Source organism: Manis pentadactyla, chromosome 16 (assembly GCF_030020395.1).
Source record: "Manis pentadactyla isolate mManPen7 chromosome 16, mManPen7.hap1, whole genome shotgun sequence".
Lineage (NCBI taxonomy): Eukaryota > Metazoa > Chordata > Mammalia > Pholidota > Manidae > Manis > Manis pentadactyla.
Window position 1 is genome coordinate 33509282 of NC_080034.1, and position 16143 is coordinate 33525424.

General features: G+C 49.3%; 1 protein-coding gene across 2 annotated transcripts in view; it reads left to right on the plus strand.

Annotated features, from left to right (window-relative positions):
• KIF6 (kinesin family member 6) overlaps nt 1–16143 on the plus strand; it is a 349101-nt gene that overhangs the window by 312244 nt on the left and 20714 nt on the right. The gene's annotated exons all lie outside the window — the stretch shown is intronic.

The following is a 16143-nucleotide window of genomic DNA, read 5'->3' on the forward strand; positions in this document are numbered from 1 at the left end:
AAATGCTATTTATAAATTGGGACTTTTTGTCACCCCCCCTACCCCCACCCCACAAGGCCAGCTTTGTGCCTGTGTGTAAGCTCTTATGAAGACTTCTACTCCCCTTCCTGGCTGAAAAATCCAGAGTATGGCTCTCCATTCATTTACTGCCTACACCAGGAACCCTGGTCCTTTCAAAAGTCAGTGAGCAGGGAAACCAACGAAGACAGGGCTGGGCAGGAGAAGCAAGGGGCCCAGGAGACCCCTTAGATGTGACAGCAGAGTTGGGGTGGCCCTTGAAGAGAAACATCAGTGACCAATTCTAAGAAAATCACCCACAAAACAAAAGTTACTGGTGAACTTAGAGTAGGGCCTAACTCCCACACTGGTGCACAACATTTCAGGAAACAATAAAGCAATGTGATTTTTAATTATGCCTCATTTGGAAATGATACACATTGAACTAGATTGAGCCAGCAGAGTTGAGAGTGCTTTGCTGCGCTCAGCTGCATGTGTTTTGCCCGTGTTATTATTCTGGCTCCCCTAAATGGTGTAGTATTGTGGGTGATACAGATGAGACTGATCAGCAGACGTTTCTTGAGTACTTTACCATAGGCCAGGCGTGATTCTAAGCTCCTTATGTGTATTCTCTTCTTTAATGCTCCCAAAAGCCCCATGAGGGAGATACTACTATCATCCTCATTTTACAGCTAAGGCCCAGAGGGGTGAAGTGAACCTGTCCAACTTTGCTCAGCTAAGGATGCAGCACAGATGCACTGCCAGGTCCTCTGCTGAAACCAGCACAGTGCGCTGCCCTCAGCCCTGTGCTGGGTATATGGAGTCCACAGAGGGGCAGAGAGCCAAATGCCTGCCCTCAGAGAGTTTCCACTCTAGCCAGCAGTACTTTTTATATACACATAAAAAGGTAACTCTTTATCAAAATTCAGATTTAGACACATACATATTATCCCATTGACTGTGCTCTGCCCACTATAGTCCCAACTCAATTCAACCTTGAACTCCTCCACGAAGCATTGCCTAGCCACTTCTCCCTAATCTGCTTTGTCTCCAGCCTCATGCACCTCTGTAAAAGTACCAACCTTGTTTTGAATTTTTATTTCCGTTGCTATTCTCCACACTAAACTGTGAGCTCCTAGAAAGCTGGGTGCAAATGAATCTTTGTATCCCTAGCAGCCAGCATGGGCAATAAATAGGCCAAATCAATGCTTCTCCAAATGACTTCCAGACTCACATGTCTTGCAAAAGTATAATGAGACATTTGAACATAAAATAAAATAAGTCCATTTAAAAGAAGTAGAAGTAGTAAGTGCTTTTGGACCCTATAGCTGAGCAGATTACAACACACAGGCAATAAATTTGACTGTCTCTTATCTAGGCACTAAGCAGAAAGAGAAGCACAGAGTTACATAGTTTTCATTTTCTGACAACAGGAAGCATACTAATTTATCTGCAGAAATAGAATTTTTCCTGGAACTAAATATAAAACAGAATTTATTGTGCAGACCCTTGTGTAAAGGACACTGAGTGACTTAGTGAGTGATGTCTTCAATGGCAGTTTTACAAAAGATACCAAAATGTTGTTCAACCAGATGATTCTTATATCGACCCGCTATAAAAGCAAGAGGCCTGACATTAAAGTATAACTCATTGAAAGCGTTTATGTCAGTGGCCAAGATAATATGCTCCAGGTACTCTGCTTTCTGATGATTGCACAGAACAGGAACAAAACCAGGAGAAGCCAGCCCCAGAAACATGGGCTATAGCCTCTCTCTCAAGAGTCTCTTCGGAGCAGTGTTTGATCAAGGACTGGCTCTCATTCAACTAACGATACAACTCTACCAAGTGCCTGTGATTAAAACTGCAAAGACACGTGGCATACCAAGCATCATGTGAAATGTGTCAGATGAGAGGAACAGGCCATCAGAGCTTTGGGAATTTACCAGAGGGACTGGCCCCTGGGGTCTGCCACAGGGTTAGGCTGAGCCCTGAAGAATGGGCAGGAGTCAGAACCTCAGGGAAAGGGGTAATAGTTGTATGTGTGTTGTGTGTGGTTAGTGTGTGTGTATGTGTGTGTGTGAGTGGTATGTGTGGGGTATGAGTGGTGTGTATGTGATGTGTGTGTGTGTGGTATGTGTATGTGATGTGTGGGAGGGTATGTGGTATGCGTGTGGGGGGGTATGTAGTGTATATGTCATGTTTGGTGGGGTGTTCTATGGGGTATGTATGTTGTGTGGGGTGAGGATGTGTTTGCTTTCGTGTGGGTAGAAGATGACTTTCTGAGGGAGTTGATTTAAAGTAATCAAGGGAAAAGTTAAAAAAGTAAAGTTGGGTTGGTTCAAGAAGAGCCTTGAATCTTAGCATTTATCTTACAGGCAGTTGAGCCACTGAACATTTTGCAGCAAAGAAGTTTTGGCCAAAGAGGTATTTTAGGAAAAGAAAACCCACAGGCAGTAACTCAAGTTCCTTAGCATTTGCTAGCTGACTAATGGGTAGATACTCCGTACCTCCGCCCCCACCACCACCACCCCAAGCCCTGCCCCCCTCACCTCTGCATTGGACCCCTCCTCTGGGTGCGCACAGCCCAGGGACAGGAAGGGCCTGCAGTACTCCTGGCCATCTCTGAGTCAACCTGCTGCAGACACTGCCCAACAAGATCTGAGGCCTACCGGGGAGTACCTTAGGCATGCCATGCAGACCTGGCCTGGCCCATCGGGGGAAGATGGTCAGTTATTTTGTTCTGTAGTAGATGGAAGTGGAGGGAGCTTGAGGAGCTCCCATGTGTTCCCAGCACAAGCAGTCCTTGCTGGATGACACCACACTTTTCTCTGCATTTATGCCTTGACCCAGCTTCTGTGAAAATATAACCTGCTGGAATATTCCATTGCCTCTACTTGTAAACATGTTTTTCATTTACTATTACAGCACTTAACAATAATAATAATGATTAATAAATTTAAAAATTCACAAAATGGCATTGGCAGGTTCCAAGCAGTCTGAGATCCCCTCAGAATACTAGCCTCCTAAATAACTAGTCCTCGCCTCCCCGCCTCCATCTTTCCCACCACCCCAGGCACAAAGATCCCTTGAACAAAAGCAGTCCCCGAGAACTGTCCACCACGGCTGCAAGGCCACATGGGACCCTTGGATTGCCACTGGGCGGAGTGCACTGCCTGACCCTGAAAATCAGAGGCCTGAGGGGGGAGTGGGAGACACTGACGCTGAAGGCTCCCTGTGTTCCGGAGTTGCTCCCTCTTAGTCTTCTGCGGAGCTCCTTCTCCCAAACAGAATCCCTGCACTGACCTCTTGTGGCATCTCTGCTCTTCTCCAAAGAGAGGCCTCTGCTCTCACCTCTTTCTCTCATTTGCTGTCAGATTGTTTAAGACTGAGTCTGGAAATGCTTTTTGGAATTTTGCACCTAGGGACAACAAATTTGAGAGAAAGCAGAAGGCCAGACTATTATTCATTTATTCACGAGACTTCACTGAGCACCAAATACAATCCAGCCAGTCTATGAAACCAGGATGTTCAAAGGAACCACTGACTGAGACAGAACTCAAGGGGAACCTCCCAGCATCATCTAGCCCAGTGTTTTTCAAAATGAGTTCTGTGGGACCCAGGTGTTCTGCATGGCCCCTGAGGGACCACGGGGTGAAGGTGAGGTGAGCCAGTATGCAAGCGGCAGGGCCCCAGGATTTTCACCCACCCTGATTCAACCAAAGCAACTTGTATTTCTCTTTTTACCATTAAGCCTTTAATTGAAGAAAGTTCTGCAGCTTTTAATGCCTCTTCCTCCCTTCAGACCTCATGGCTCTGTTTAAGACATTTCCAAAGGCAGAGTCCAAGCTTCCCTTCCCCAGAGCTATCTCAGCTGCCTCTGGACTCACACCGAACTCCACATGCACCTCTGTGATAGAGCTTATCCCCTGTATGCTAATTATTTAATCTCACCCATTTTCTCATTAGACAAAGTACCTTTATTTCCCCAACACTGAGTACAGTGATTGGCACTCTGTAGGCCCTCCATAAATGCTTGTTAAAAAGGGATCAGGTTTTTGCCTTCAAGATGCACCAGGCTCCAGCTAGCCTGTGCCCAGGTTTCAACATCTATAAAATGATATTCTGTGCCCAGCACAGTCCCTGTAACTGAGCTGGCATTTGCTGGTTGCTTGTTGAATGAACAAATGAATCTAATACTCCTTAGTTCTCAAGTGTCGCGATTTTACCTCTTTGTGGATGCAGACTTCCTTAAGACATGCAGGAAACCCTCACAGTCTTGGTGAAGGGACATGTGAGGGCTTGGATGGATTAGAGATGTCTTCATCCTCTCAGAAATGAATGAACAAAATCTGATCCCTGGAGTAAGGCAGAATGTAAAGGAAGCAGCTGCCCGAAGGCTAAGATGGCATCTCAGTTGGTTCCAAAAAGACTCAGCTGGCTCTATAAGGCGAGTGATAAAGTCTCACCACTGGAGTCAATTCTGATCCACAGTTGCTTGTGAATATAAGGCCAGCCTCAGTGACATGAGGTCCTTGGCCAAATTTCCAGCCTCAACATAGAGGCTTGGAGTGAGAAGGAGTCCCGATTTCATTTCCCTGCCCAGTTTTCAATTTGCAAGGCGCCAGGCCCTTTGAGTAGTTCCAGACTTCCACGCCAGCCATTCTGAAGACCAGAAGGAATCTCTGGGCATCAGCCCTGGTGCCAGTCTTGGACTCTAAACTGTGATTTAGTAAAAAAAGAGCACTCACCTTAGAATCAGGAGAGCCCTTCTTGAGTGGTGCCTCTGTCACTTGCCAGTCAATTGACCTTGGTCCACTGACCTTCCTGCTTTCTGTTTCTATGTCCTCATGAGAAGAATATCTGCTCTCTAGGGCTGGTATGAGTGCCAGGCAAGGTGTATATGTGATGGAGCCAAGGACAGAGTAGATGGCAGTGAATCACCATGGGCTCTACCTCTAAGTGCCAGGACCCAAACAAACTGAATGCCCAGGCAGCAGCCACAGCCACAGCCACATTGCCTGTTACAGCTCCGGGCCACCAGCACCAAGTGGCACAACTGGAGGAGGCCACCACAGTCCCATAGTCACCACGTCTCTACCCACACTGGCTCACGGGCACTGTTAATCACCCTACCTTGCAAAACTACAGTCAATGTCTATTCTATTGAGTGCTTGATCAAGGAAGATCTTGTTACCAGCTACCAGAGCCATGATTTCTCATTATGCAAATGTGAAGAAACCATGTATGCTACTTTGAATAAATTAGGCATTTGGCCAATGTCTTTATAGTCAGTTGGGCTTGTTATAATAAGCAGCCATAGACTAGGTGGCTGATAAACAATAAATAAATTAATTTTTTCAGTTTTGGAGGCTGGAAGCCTGAGATCAGGGTTCCAGCATGGTCACAGTCTGGTGAGGGCCCTCTTCCGGGTCACAGACTGTCAGCTTCACACTGTGTCCGCACATGGTAGGAAAAGAGGGAGGCCTCTTCTTTAAGGGCATTAAACCCACTCATGAATCCTCCCTCTCATGACATCATTACCTCCCAAAGATCCCATCTTCGAATGCCATCGCACTGGGGATTCAACTTCAACATATGAATGCTGGGGACACAACCATTTAGTCTGAATAATCAAACATAGAGAAGTCAAAATTCTAGCATCTTGGCTTCATCTGCTAGACTAAAATGTATCATGACTGGCCCCTCCACCTGTCCTGTCTCTCCCTTACAAGCGATAAAAATCACCACTCGTGCTTGGCAAGCCTCAGCCCAGAAAGCTCCTGGTGTTTCCTAGGAACAACTCTGTAGCATGCGTAATGGAGTGGAGTGAAACCTCCTCATTTCCACCAAAGAAGATGGTGGTGAGTTTGGGGAGGACCTATCAACAGGAAAACAGGGTCATTTGTGCTCAGACACAAAGAGTGGGTCCTGTGTGTTCCAAACAACCAACAAAAATCTTTAAGTGGGATTTTGAAAATTCTGATGTCTCTCTGGGAAACCACAAGGGAGCTGTGGTAAGAAGCCGTGGGCCCACGCAAGAGAGAAGTATAGAGGAGTACTTCAGGGCCGAGCTGGGCACAGGTGACACCTAGAAAGCAGAGCGGATTCCATTAATTTAAAAAAAAAAAAGAAAAGAGGAGAAGATAAGCAGGGGAAAGTGAATCATGTGATTAACATCTATGAACAACCATTGGGGATGATTCTGGCCCTATCTGGTAAAGCAGAGGATAATGCAAATCCTGCCACCCTGCAATTCCATGCCTGGCAATATACGCCCAAGAAGGGGTCACCCAGTGCCTACAGAGGTACTCACCCAGCATTGTTCTTATCACACCAAGCATTCAACAAACCAACAAAAACAAAAACAGGAGACAACCTGAAGTTCCTGGGTAGGAAAATGGATCCATTTGCTATAGCTCTGATGTACACATCGGAGCACCATAGAGAACTTAAAACAGATAAACTAGCTCTACACATAGCAATGTGAATAAATCTCAGAAACACAATGGTGATGAAAGAAAAACTGCTGAAGAACGTGTATGGAATGCTATCATTCACAAAGATTCCAACATTTTCAGTAGTATTGACTGGGGGGAGGGGAGTGGGAGCTTTATGTTATTGTGAAAGATAACATAAATGGAGAAAAGTGCATAGAACATATGTACAGGTGTACAGTGCAATAAATATTTACTAAGAGAACACCTATGCTACCTCAATCTAAGTCAAAAAATAGCTAAGTGATGTTTATGGGGCATTAAAGACACAGAATGAGGACATAAAGTCATGAAGGTTTGGCTCCCTTTGCACCGTGGGGAGCAGAGTCCTTTGGGGCGAGGACAGCGGATCGGGGAGGGCACTCAGGAGGCTCCCGCACACTCTGTAAAGTTCCAGTTCAAAAAACACACACAAACTGAAAGCAACCATGGCAAGCTATTTAGATTTTTCAAACTATGGAGGTGGTACATGGGTTATCATTCTCTGAACATTTCTGTGTTTGAAACGGCTTGTAATAATTTCCAGAACTCTTCAAAGGATTAGATTCCAAGAGGTCAGAGATCAAGCAAAAAATAACTGTTTAGTGGAATCACCGTGACGGTCGAAGTGTTCCTAAAGGCAAATCCCAGTTCAATTCCGATTAATCTTAATTTTCCTCATTACCATTGGTGTCAGGACCATTTTACTTAAAGATGGGAGCAGGAAGTTGGCAGCGTCTCATTTCCTTCTCCAGGTGCATTCTATTCTCAAATAGGGACCTCGTAGCTGAAGATGGTGTGCCTGATGGACGTGGTGAACAATATGTGAGAAATGCTCATGAAGGCTACTTTTTTTGTTCTTCCACTGCCTCTTTAAGCCCTCACAGCAGGATGGAAATTGGGCAGCCTAGTCACTCAACTGGTCATTCACTGTTACTTACAAACCAAACAAACAACAAAAATTGGTCATTTTATTGTAACGACAGTCTCAGTAATACAAATTTCACTCATCAAAGATAAGACTTCTCTCTCCTTCCCCAGATAAGGCCAACTGCCAGAGGAGAGGGATCTGGCCAGCTCTTTCTCTCTAAGTCACTTCCTGCTCAGCCTGCTAAGCTCAGTCTCCCCAAGAAGAGTCTGGAGAGAAGGGGGAAAGGCAATTGGTAAAGATCCAACTTGACTGGTACTTCGTTATATGGCCTTGTGCCCTCTGCGCCTGGCATCTTCCTCATTGTGGGTCCCTTCGTGGGTCCCTGGAGATCCCTCACCAGCAGGCACCTTGACCTGATGGAATGCACCTTATTTGGACAGATGCTTACCCACTTTGAGCCTGTATGGGTCAGGGCTGGAACAGTAGGCAGCTGGCAGTACTCGTATTAAGTACCGTGAGGCCTGTTGACGAAGGTGTTAGCAGAGCATAGGGAGACCAGAGGTTCCACAGCACCCCAGAGGTAGTAGCAGCAGCAAGGCAGGAAGATCGCTGCCCCAAGGCCTGAGGCAGCAAGAGAAGTGAGCAGTTACCGGAGCTTGTGCAGAGAGGCTCTGGCCACCTGACAGGAGCTGTGACCCTCAGGCAAGCAATGCATCCAGCTCTTGGCCCCTGCAGAGAGGTCAGGGAGTCAGTACCTCCGCCTCCCTCTCCTCCCACCTTCCAGTCACTTGCCCATGTTCCCCACTGCCTGAACCCGACGAGAAGGCAAGGGGTAAGGAAGCCCGTTGCTCTACCAGCCAGCCTCCAGGGAAAGTGGCAAAAGAGCTGAGAATGGTGGAGGGTGGGTTTAAGGAAGCAAAAGGGTTGCACCACACCCATGGCAGCCCACTGCCAGGTTTCTTTCCTGAGGACCCCTTGCCCTCTAGTGGCCCTATTGAAAAGGATCTCAGTTTTGCGTGTGCTGGAGTGTCTCAGGGGTGTGCTGGAGCTAGCTCATACTAGCACTGAGAGCTGGCTGTACGCATACCTTCCAGCTCCACATTCACACGCAGCATGTTGGCAGCTTGAAATCAGCCATGATGAGAGTATTTACACCACAAAAATTGGCAAAAGCTACAATACTACAAACCAGGCCTTCTTTTTTTAGGGTACTCCTGTTAAATGTTTGCCAGCACACCGGTGATCTCAGGTGGCCCTAACCTGACTCTCTTCTGTGCCTCTAGCCCATGTTGTCTCCATGGGAACACAGCAGCAACTCTTTGCTTTTGCTCCTAGACATTGTCAACTCACGCCTGACCGTCTAGCATGCTTGTCCACTGCACACGCATGCACACTCACATCCACAAACACATGCAGGTTCCTGAGTGGTCTCCTTCAAGCCCCCTCACTGCCCCAGTGAAGAAGACAAGATGGGCTTAAGGCCAAGTGCTAGCTCTCTTTACAGACATTCTCTTCAAAATTTTCCATCGGCCCTTTTGTGACCCCCATGCGGGTATTTTGTTTGTCTGGGCAGCTCTTACCATCTCACTTTGAAACTCTGCCAGTCCCACTGTGTGGTCTGTCTCCAGCTCGCTTTGGACTCTGATATATAAAAAGTTCTGGGCAAATGAACAGATTGGTTTACAAATTGGCCAGTAGCAGATAAATATTCCAAAAGTGGAAGGAGAAAGTTTTATTAAGGATCCTTAACTCAGTTTTTTAAAATCCTGAGATTTATCTTATAAGTCATCAAGACAATCAAACAAACCCCACTTATATCATCATGAGAGCTTTTTGCAGGAGGAAGGCCCATGCTCACTCTTACGGGCATGAGAAGAGCTGCCCCCCACCAAAGGCTGTGCCCCGAGAACACACCAGACTGGCTGGTCCCAGTGTGACAAAAATGTAACGGGGTTTTAGGGCTGCCACGGCTCTGCTAATTGCTGTTCGAAAAGCCACTGAGACTGAGGCATGTGGTCACCCCTGGTCAGTGAGGCTGAGGGTGCAGAGAACAGGAGTATCAAGGAGGCTGGCTGGCTTTGAGAGCGACCCTGGATTGAGAAACATGAGCAGGCTTCTGAGGAGAGAGGGGGCCTCCGCGGGCTGCGGGGCAGGTGGACGCAGCATCTGGCCAGGAGGGAGGTGGGGGAGAGGTGCCAGGAGCCTTCAGAAGAGAGTCACCATGCCAGGCCCTGAGTGGCTGCGGCCAGACAAAGCGGGCTGGAGACTAAGAGAAGGATCTGGAGCTCCAGCAGAGAGCGCTGGTGAGAAAGGCCCTGTTTAAACAGGGCGTGACGCTGCAAGGGAGCCTGTGCTGAGCCAACGCAAGTAAGGAGACTAGAAATGTCTTCCTGTGGACGCAGTGTGTCCCCAGGGCCTCTCTGGGATGCTTGCAAGTCCACACTGACCCCAGGGCAGACCGACTGCATGGTCTCATCTCCCACAGGGAGCAAACGCCCAAGGCGAGGCCACCCTCCCAGGGCTGTGATCCGGGGCAGAGGGGCCTGAAGCAAAGCAGGGGAGGTTACCTGGGGGAGAAGAGACAGTAGGTGTGCTTCTGTGAGAGGGTGTCTGGGCCAATTTGCTCCAAACAGGCACACAGAGTGATTCTGATTGTGCTAAAACATGGCCATCTCTCGGACAGCACCCCATGCTCCCTGGGGGAAGACAGTGACATTGAGTGTGGGGCCTGTGGCTGTGGGTGTGACTGTGCCCAAGAAGTTGTCAGTCACAGCCGCATGTCCCCAGGGTAGTCATCACACCCTTACACCTGAGCATGCCATGGGCAGCTGAGGTGTTACACAAAATCAACACCAAGATGGATGGTGCCCCAGAGCACCTGTCGGCATGTGATCACCCCAGCTGACAATAAACTTGAGCCATTAAACAGGAAATGGTCTGATTGAAAAGCCAGAATCTTTGCCTCTGAGCTGCTGCTGACCGTGGTGGTAACTGAGCTACTGACACCATCAATCTTGGTAAGGACAGACACTTTGACCTCTCAGACAGGTGAGGCTGAGGGAGCTATGGCTCTGTGCGACAGTTTAGCCCCCTGGAGGCCCACGGTGGGTGTTCAGCAACTGCATCATTCCTGGATAGCTGAGGTGACCGGCTGCACTGCCTCCCTAGCTCTGAGGTCTTGTCTGCTGTGGTAGAGCCACATAACTCGTGGCCTCCTCCTACACTGGGCCTCATGGCCTCTGCCCTACAGAAGCCTCTGGAAATCTAAAGGGCACCTTTTGGTTTTGATGCCTAGCTGGAAATCTCAATATTGCCTTCCTTTGGACTCCTGGAACAAAGTCAAGGAGACGAGCAGGCTGGCTGCGGCTGTTCCGGGGACTGGACTTGTGGAAGGGCAGACTGCAGCCCCTCACCCCCAGAGGACGGGCTGCAGTGCCAGGAGGTACCAGGCTGCAGGCTGCGGTTCCGGTTGCTATGAAGGGCAGTCTTCATAGGCCAGTGCTCAGAGGGAGACGGAGACTTTCTCTCAGCCTCAGCCCCAGAACTGAAAGGCATTCATAGAAAAGAGCATCACCTTCAAATACCAAGGACAAGTCAATACCAGCATCAATGGTGTGACCCATGGCTTCCTTCGCTATCAGAATCTCTTAGAGAGCAAAAAGCACTGGCTTTGAAGTCAGACAGAGCTGGGTCCTGACCCCAGCTCTCCTTAGCAGTGTGCTCCTGGGCAGACTGCCTCCCCTGTGGGAACTCAGGTTCCCCATCTGTGGTGGGGTCACAAAGACTGTTAGGACCCACGGAGCAGCCCCATGCTGGGTGTCCTCAATCAGATCCTCCCCACCACCTACAAGGGTGGCCCTGGCCCTACAGACTGTGTGTCCTCCTGGCTGCAAGCCCCTGGGCCCCTTTCCCCTACAGGGGCTCCCAAAGGTCCAGAAGATGGGTAGGAGGCAAAGAGACAGGCTGGCTGCCATCCTGTCTAAGGCCCTGTGGGTCCTGCACTCTCAGTAGCCTTGTGCGGAGTACTTGCAGTGACACTGGCCTCAAAGACTTGAGTGGTGTTTTTAACAAGGGCCGAGCTTCAGAATCACCAGGGGAACTTATCAGCAAGTTTTAACTCAGCGGGTCTGGGGGAGGGCCCCTCTGTCTCTGTGCTTTTACAAGCTCTGAAAGTGACTCTCATGTGCACCCCCAGTACAGAGCCGCTGAGGCAAAGGCATGAGATTCTGCACAGTTCAGACATTGAATAACTGTGTGGAAGAGTTTTGGTGGGGAGGTGTTTGAGAGAAGGGTTTGGGGCCGTGGGAAGAGGAGTTACAGGGATCTTCCCAGTGTCCCAAAATCACGCCAGGCTCGAGGGGCCTCCAGGAGGCTGGCCCTCCCAGCCAGGGCCCCTCTTGTCCTTGTGCTGTCAGTTCCCAGACACCTGACACTTCAGAGGTAGGGTCAGCCTGGGACTGCGCGGGCCCTGCGTGAATTTCAGTCACTGTTTGACTGCCCATAGCTTCCTCCCTGAGTGACATTCAGATCCACAGCCACTGGAATGAAACCCTTCTTTTTTGCTTTTGTGTTGCTTTGGAGCTGGGTGCTCATACAGACTAGTAGTGTGACCTCATAGGCCACCCAGGGCCGTGACCCCCTCTGCTCCTGTCCCAGCCAGAATCCTGTGCTTGAAAGGAGGGCTCCCAGTGCCTCCTGTCAGGTGACAGGAGGTTCTGTCCCTGGCCACAGTCCCAGTGAGCATGGAGACCTCCAAAGCCCGCATGCCCTTCAGTTCTTCCGCCTTCCTCTGTGCTTGCTCAGTCGCTTTTGTTCAGTTCCCTTCGAGTTCCCAGCGCCTACTTCTCTTCCCAGCAGACTGATAAGCCAAGCCTCAGGGAGCACCAGAAGCAGCCAGGAGCTGTCCCCTGTGGGGTTACAATTCATTTCACTACGCAGACATCACCTTTGGCAATAGCCCACTGGTTGTTATGACAACATGGATAGCTTGTGTCTTAGGGACATGTTCTGCCCTCATCCTGGCTGCCCGAGGTCCCTTGCCTCAGCTTTCTTTCCCAGATCCTTTCAACAAGCTTATAACATCCTGGTGCCAATCACATTAACTATTCTTCAGTTTGGAGCAGCTTTGTCTTGATCAGCAAAACACTCTTGGCTTAGGTATCAAAGGAATAGATTGAGCTATTCCTCTCTTCAAATGCTCCAGCCTCTCGCCTCTCTCAAAGCTAAGGTCCTTACCATGGCCTACAAGGTCCTGCACCATCTAGCCTCAGCTCCCACCACTCTTTTCCTTACCGACTGCTCCAGGCACACTGGCCTCGCTGTTCCCCAGATGCACCAAACAGATGCCCCTCAGGCCCTTTGCCCTTGCTGCTGTAATCCCTGCAGTGATTCTGTATGGTGGCCACCTCCCTTCACTGAGGTCTCTGCTCACATGCCCTTCATCAGAACGGCCTCCCAAACGACTCTACCTAGCATGGCAGCCCTCTACCTTTTATCCAGCTTTCTCTTTCCTCACAGCACCCTCCAACCCCTGGCATTATATCATATACTCAAATTTTTGAGCAGCCCATTACCACCACTCATAATCATCTGTGACCAGCCCTGGATTCAAAGCCTGCCTCTGCTACTTATGGCATTGCGCAAGCCACCTGGCCACCCTGAGCCTTGTCTCCTTGCCTGGAACACAGAGGTGGTAATGTCTGCTTGCTAGCCAGAATGACAAGAACACATGAATTAGAGAACAGGACCAAGTGCATGCCCCATAAACGGTAGCTGACATGACTTCCCATTCTCGTGTCAGCTGCATTCAGAAAGCTCTCCTTCCCCTAGGCATCTGGACACCCCCACACTTCCAAGGCCCCTGTGACTGCAGTCTGCCAGGTGAACCTGCAAGATGCCCAGCGAAGAAACAGCCAGCAAAGGGGCAAGGCCAGAGCCCCTCTCCTACAAAAGGGCTGTGCACTCACGCTGGGGCAGCCACAGCTTGTGTGTGGAGCCCAGGCCATGTCGGCCTCCTTCCTTCCATCCCGTCACAGATCCCTTGGAGATTGCCTCCACTGGCCCAGGGGACGCCACTGTGCAGATCGGCAGCCCTGCCTTCACCACCATCAGAGGCCTCTCCTGTGCAGCGTGCACATGCAGAACTGCGACGGTTGAGTTCCTTCTCCTCGGTCCTTGTCCCCGCCCCAACAAATGAAGAGGCAGAGACACAATAGCCAGGCAGAGGGAAAGTCTCATTTGAATATGCTCCAAGGGAGGAGCAGGTCAGAGTCAAGGCAGACAAAGGCCTCAATTGGTTAGGCAGGAGGCCTACTTATCACATTCCGGTTAGGAGGCACCTCTTTGACTGACAAGGTTCTTTGATTTACAGGTCGTTCTGTATCTTAATCCCTCTCAGTGAGCATGTCCTTTCCCCAGGCCAAGGTGTGATGTGGTCAGTTCTTAGCTCCGTTCGATTGCAATCTGGTTTGGAAGGAAGTCATCTCCCTGCAAAGCCTTTGTTGTCTCACATGGGACCCCCTCCCTGGGCAGAGTTTGGGCGGCTTCTTCTCTGAGCCTTACCTTCCCCTTTCCTGGCTGCTCGCGTCTGTCTTTCTACCTAACGCTCCTAACAGGGTGTCCAACCAGGACAGGGAACAGGGTCTTCACTGAATTTCTCAGGTGTGGGGTCAAAAAGTGTTAAAAGGAGGAAGGAGATTCACAGCTTTTCTTTAACAGGCTGGAACCACTTCTGAAACCATTAAGAGAGGAAATGGTCTGTCCATTTCAAGTCCTCATTATCAGTTTGATGTTAAGATCCTTCCTTCAGTTCACATGTCTGACATTTTTCAGAGAGGACAAGGAGCAGTGAACATGTTTGGCATTGAGTGCACCCTGTATGTAGAACCTGAACAAAGCCGATTGAGGGGGAGATACAAAGAGTAGGACAGTCCCTGCCTCCAGGGGCTTCCAGTGTCTGTGTTCAGGGAGCCTGGGCAGTACGGACAGGCCGTCTAGCTCATCGGGGCCAATAAAACACACCAACATGGGTGGCAGTGTCATCTTCAGTTGGGAAGCCTGGGGTATCTACATTCCCTGTGTCCAGATGATGGAGAAGACACTTGCTGGGTCAGCTGACAGGTGACAGTTGTCACCTGACACAAGGGAGGGAGAGTAGCAGGTGCCCGGAAGATAAAGGACAGAATCCCAATCTGCTTAGCATATTTAGCAATGAGTTAGATAATGACATAAAAGGCAGCCAAAGAGAAAGGATAAAGGCATGCCAGAATGAGGACCCCTCCGCAGGCTAAACCCCAGTAAATGGGAAATGTTCCATTTGGGACCAAAAGGACAATCACACTGAACTAGGATGCATTTTGGCAACCACTCATAAAAATATGCAAGTGTTTACACGGACCACAAGCTTAACAGAGGACAGTGACCAACAGAGGACAATGACAAACGGACGTGGCCATGACAAGGGCGAAGCTGCTGAAAACCAGAAACAGTGTTGGGGAGGCTGCCTGGTATACACATTTAGCTCTTTGAAACTGGAAAAATTGGGGTTCAAATCCCAGCTTTGCCTTTTATTAGCTGTGTGACCTTGGATTGTTAACTGCCCTCTCTGAGCCTCAGAATCTCACTGAAATGACATGGCATTTACTTCCCTGCTGGGGGGAATTTTAAGAATTAACAATAATGTGAGTAGAGCCCCTAGCCCAGTGTCTAGCAGGACTTTGCAGGAGCTGGTCTATAGAGTATATATGACTCAGTAAATGGTCACTGTCAGGAATTTACCTATTATAAAAATATAGGGCATAAATGTTTAAACACTGGAAGGACCCTTCTCTACCCTGTCCCTCTCAGACTGTCTGGAGTGTTATGTCCAGATTTAGGCTCTACACTTGAGATCAGCTAGAATGTAACTTTGCCGCCAGGACCTTAGATGAGGGAATCGGGCAGGTCCCAGCTCAAAGTGAGAGGTAACAGAGCTGCTCACAATGAGATGTGCTATTGTGCAAAGCCGTGAGCTCCCCGCCACTGGAAACACTTGGGCAGAAAGCAGGTGACCATCTGTCAGAAATGTTAGGGAGGAACCATCTGAATCCAAGGCCCTGGCAACCAGACAAGCCTGGCTTTAGATCTGGGTTCTTATAGTTAACTGTGTGGCCTTGGGCAGGTTAACCTCTTTGAACTCAATGCCCTTATCTGTAAGAAGAGGACCGCGTCAAATGAGAACCAAAAGGATTAGGTCTGATCATGTTCAGAAAGCACCCATCCTGTAGTAGATTCTCCCCTACAGGCAATAAAAAGCAGGGCTGTGTGACTTCTAAGATAACCTTCTGTGGGGCTAAGAAATGCGGTGCAACCACCAAGAGGCTCCTAGGAGGGCAAACAGACCCCACCCACCAGGCTAGGAAAGGACCCACTGGACAAGCACCCAGCCAGAGTGGGCAGCTAGGCAGCCAGTAGCAGAGGGTAGCGTGATGAGGACACAGCCCTCACAAGGCCTCGCCGTGGTGCTGTCGCCCTGTCTTATGGGCAAGGCATCTGAGTGCATGCTCAGCCTTGCTTGCATGTTAGCATTGCCCGGGTTAGTCAGGCTTGGGAATCACTGCTTTAGAGGGAAATTAAAAACAGGAGATAGGATTTGAGGCTAGAGAATTCAGCACCTCAGCTGGTGCAAAGAAAGATGTGGGTGGGTTGGTGATGTCCTGGTTTGTGAAGGGCTCTGTCTCAGAGGATGGAGAAATGCTATTCTGCGTCTTCCCTGGGTTCTCAAAGAGGAAAGAGTGAACTCAGTAGTAGAAAGATTAAAAGCAA